This window comes from Penaeus vannamei, chromosome 12 (assembly GCF_042767895.1).
Source record: "Penaeus vannamei isolate JL-2024 chromosome 12, ASM4276789v1, whole genome shotgun sequence".
NCBI classification, from domain to species: Eukaryota; Metazoa; Arthropoda; class Malacostraca; order Decapoda; family Penaeidae; genus Penaeus; species Penaeus vannamei.
Genome location: NC_091560.1, coordinates 9,441,537 through 9,446,536, shown reverse-complemented (window position 1 = coordinate 9,446,536; position 5,000 = coordinate 9,441,537). Strand labels below are relative to the sequence as shown.

Here is a 5,000-nt window from a genome sequence, read left to right as displayed (position 1 = left end):
ATTGAAACCAGGCTTCCATAGCGGTGAAATTGGGTTTCCCTTGGCGCTCTAATTGACTGAACCAGAGTATCGATAGTAGAGAGGTATATGCTGACTGTCGGCGAGGTCGTTTGGTCTCGTGGAGAAGGGTCTAATGCCACCATTTCCGTTAGGGTAGCTCGGGTCTCGAGCCTCCTTTCTGACATTGATCAGCACCGGCTACCTTTCAAATATGAGCTTGCTACCGAGCCATGTAACTCCGATCGCCGCGCTAACGTAGCCGGGAACCGTAAAAACCCAAAACCTTCCTAATCCGGCTAGTCCGCCCTCGGACCCTCTTCCGATCGCCGTGCTTCCCTGACCGACATGGCGACAGGCCTACTTGTATAGCGTATGCGCCATACAGTAACGTCACAACAAACTATATCAGTTGCAAAATGCGATTAGATAACAGATAAACGTTTGATTAATGAAGCATACTAGTACTTTATATTAGTTATGGTCAAAGTATGGTAAATATGCGTGAATTTATTAAAATGTTTTTTCAACCGATTGAGAGAACAGTCGTACCTTCCTAAGCACCATTTTAGAATAGGAAGGTTTTGGGGGTTTCCAAGCTACGGAAGCACGGCGAACGGGAAAAAAATATAGGAAAAAACGAAAAAAAACGAACATTCTACCTCTTCTAAAATTACCAACGCTTCTTTATTGGATCCCGTTTGCCTGGACAAACATGGGAAAGGCTAGATCAGTAGCAAATCGATTCTAATTTTGGAAAAAAAAGGCACATTGGGTTTATTTTGATGACGTCACAAAATTTACGGATGTTTTGTGAATATGGTCGATCATTTTGGCCATTTTCAGTTTTCAAAAAGGATGGAAAATATTGATTTTGATGGATATATTTCCATTGAACAATCATCAAAACAGACGCCATGACACCACCTCGAGTTGCCACTGATCGAACCTTTCCCAAAATGATATTCTCAGAGAATATGATAGTTAACGTACTGTCAGAAATTAAATTAAAAAAGAAAAGAAAAACGCAATTCAAAAACATAAGGTTTTCTGAGAAGGTCATGTCGCTAAGTCGCAAACTTTTTAATGACTATTAATGATTTTTTTTTCAAATATCTCAAGATTAAGTGTCTTGTCATCAACATTATTTCTGTGTATAAGCATTGACATCTCACCAGCTCCCCATCAGAATATTAAGTGATCACTGTATGTTGATGGATATGTATAGCATTCATCATTCCAGCAGTAATGCAGAATTTTTCTGCAAGAGAGTACTGGGATATTTTTATTTTCACATAGGAAAAAACACTTTAGTCAATCAAATTAATTGAAGTGCATTGCTGAAAAAATGGGATCTGATAGAAAGTCGAGCTCTGATCAGGCCTGAAGTAGATTATGGGCCAGCCGTATATGGCTCGGCAGCAAGCTCAAATTTGAAAGGTTTGTATGCTGTGGAGAAAGCCAGTTTGCGTATTTGTCTTGGAGCCCTGAAATGCACTAGGATCGGACGTCTTGGGGTGGAGTCAGGAGTACCTCCCTCCGACACAGACGCGGCAGCCGGTGCTGATCAATGAGGCTCGAGACCCGAGGTACCCTGACGGAAATGGTGGCATTAGACCCTTCTCCACCAGACCAAACGACCTCGCCGACAGTCAGCATAGACCTCTCTACTATCGATGCCCTGGTTCAGTCAATTAGAGCGCCAAGGGAAACCCAATTTCTCCGCTATGGAAGCCTGGTTTCAATCTGCTAGTCAGGTTCAGAGAAACTCGTTAATCATCTTTCAGTGTATACGACACGTACGGATGCGAGTGTGTGCACTTCTCCGTCTTCCAAGTTTAGTATTTATGCTATAGACTCATGTGCTCTTGATAAACGCTTCCCGAAAACTGAAAAAAAACACATAGCTATCGATGTAATATGAGGAATATATTACCATTTTCGCAGCTCCACCGTATTATGAAAAAGTCAAAGAAGTTAGCATGTAAAATTATCAAAATTAATATACATTTTTCAGATCCATCATGTAATCTTTTATTACTTACAGATGTTAAAGTCCCAGGGTTAAAACCATAAAATAGAAGATTGAGAGTTGAGACATGGTCATCTAGGACAAAAGGATAGAATGGAGATAAATATTGCTAAGATGTATCGTTTGAACATATGTCTATTTACCTTTCAGTGTTTTTGAAAAGTGTGATGGTGATATATGTATTTGCATTTCATCTATCAGTCTATTTATTGATTACATTATCCGTTGATTGATCAAATCATTCGAATCACTTCATACTATCAAGCAACATCTATTCATTAACATCAACATAATCACATCGTAGATGTTTAATATCCCTATTGATATATATATATATATATATATATATATATATATATATATATATATATATATATATATATATGTATGTATACATATACATACATGCACACACACACACACACACACACACACACACACACACACACACACACACACACACACACACACACACACACACACACACACACACATATATATATATATATATATATATATATATATATATATATATATATATATATGTACATATATATACATATACATATATACACACATATTTATGTGTGTATGTATGTATGTATATATGTATGCATGTTTGTATGCTGTACCTTATCCTGCTGCTGCTGCTACGTCTACATCTGCTACTATTTTAACTACCGCATGGTGGATTAATTTACCAGACGGGGTAAAGAAACCTCTCTGCAACTTTACACATACATATAGACGGGCAGACAAGCCGCTATCTCCAAAATTATTTACAAAACCATCCCTCAGTATAGTTAAACTTATCCGAAAAACTCCTTGAATTACAGTATAGATACTTACACCACTTAACAATAACTGGGTTGGAACGCACAACTACAGATAACCAAATACATATACAACGACAAAGACAAAAACCCTTAGCGGACGGGCATATCTGCATGGAAATTTAGAAACAGAATTCGAGAACTATTACAGGGAGGTTAATAACACATACTCAACACACGCCTTGTGAAAATAGATATTAGACCACCGCCATGCTGCGACAGAATGGCCTTTGATAAGGTCATATTACATCTCCCTACATACCTCCTTTGCAGTTCCCTGAACGTAAAGCCCAATTTGCAGTACCTCACTGTCAGCTTGACAGGATCAACTTCATCCTCAATAGAAAATATCACTCACATTAGTTCCTGCTCTAATACTTTTTGGCATACAGCTAAAATATCCTCATATTCAGTTTCACAAGAACAAATATCAAAACACAGATAGTAACAACAGATTTATCCTTTCCAAACTATTGCCAGAATTAAAATAGAATACTGTCATTTATGTATTTCTCTCTCTCTCTATTTATATGTATATTTATATTATATATATATATATATGTATATATATATATATATATATATATATATATATATATATATATATGTATGTATGTATATATGTATATGTGTGTGTGGAAGTGTCCTTCCTGAGAAATCATGAAACCTCCGGGATATGTTCATCATCATTATCAACTGCTAGATATATATCATTCCTTTAAAGCAGTGTTGTCCAAACTGGGGTCCGCGTACCCCTGGGGGTACGCATCATAGATCATAAGGATACGTGAATAAATAACACACGCACACACGCGCACGAGCACACACGCACACACGCACACGAGCACACACGCACACACACACACGTACACGAGCACATACGCACACACACACACGCACACGAGCACACACGCTCACACACACAAAAAATCACATGTTCTATGAATCATCTTTTTATTCGTATTAAATTTTATTGACCAACACTCTTGCAATGCAGTCTTTCCATAATTAGTATAACATTTGCATTATTCTAATTAAAACAATGTTTAGCCATGGTGGACGGTGGTGGGGGGGAGGGGGTACGTGACAGTACAAGAAGGTAATAAAGGGTACTACAATAGGCGAAAATGTTTGGACAACACTGCTTTAAGGGGACCATCTCGCTTGTCCTTTAAAGAATGGCAAACGTGGAATAGAACCATAGGGAATAGATTTTTTCTCAGTGGAATACATTTTACCAAGAGAGAAAGTAAGGGAGAATTATCGTGAGGGAAGGAACAGCCAAGAGGATGTTCGCAATGAGAAATGGAATACCAGTTTCTCCCTACTTAAAGCCTTTGATTCATTGTTATTGTTTTTATGCTGCTGTGCGTTAGGGTCCCCTAATAAAGAAAAAAAATACGTTCGTGTTTTGTGTGGTGAATGTGGATACAATAACTGAAGTTTTTGCAAAGAGAGTAAGACAGTTCCCCATTTATTTTTATTGATGCACTATAATGAATTAAGTGTTCTTTGATATTTGTTCTTCAATTGACTAATGTGGTCTTTCAAATTAATTATACGATCAGAGAGTAGGCAATAAAAAAATGAATAGGTATTGGGTGATTTTCTAAAGTTAGGCTGATGTTAGGCATGTTCCTGTGTGAAAAAAATACCCCAATACTCTCTCTTGCGGAAGACTTCAAACCCCACTGATGACCCTTGTTATGAATCTTGTCTCAAACACGACATCTAGAGGCATCCGCTGAAACAAGCACTTCTTGTCATCAGAATCTTTGCTTGAAAGTTATTGGATCATTATCAGTTACATTTCAAACAACGGATATTATGATTTTGATCACGTTTTAAACGTTATTTATCTAAATGAAAACATGATATTAACTATATCGATATTGTGAGAGAGAACAGCAATAACAATAAATTATTTTTTAATACATAAGAGGTTTTCACGCTCATATGTGAATATTATGCCTATTACGCCGACAAATCTTTCATGCATTGCTAATACAAGTATAGCATTACAAGAGTAATGAAAAAAAATATGATAGAATGTCAAAGGTTGTATCAACTTATGAATGTGATTAGCATGTTGACAATAGTTATAAGGGTAACGCAGACACCAAACATAACATCTAGAC

General features: G+C 37.1%; 1 protein-coding gene across 1 annotated transcript in view; it reads left to right on the top strand.

The window, feature by feature from the left end:
- Positions 1–5,000, top strand: part of LOC113802167 (G-protein coupled receptor GRL101) — a 105,157-nt gene that overhangs the window by 13,708 nt on the left and 86,449 nt on the right. The window lies entirely within an intron of this gene.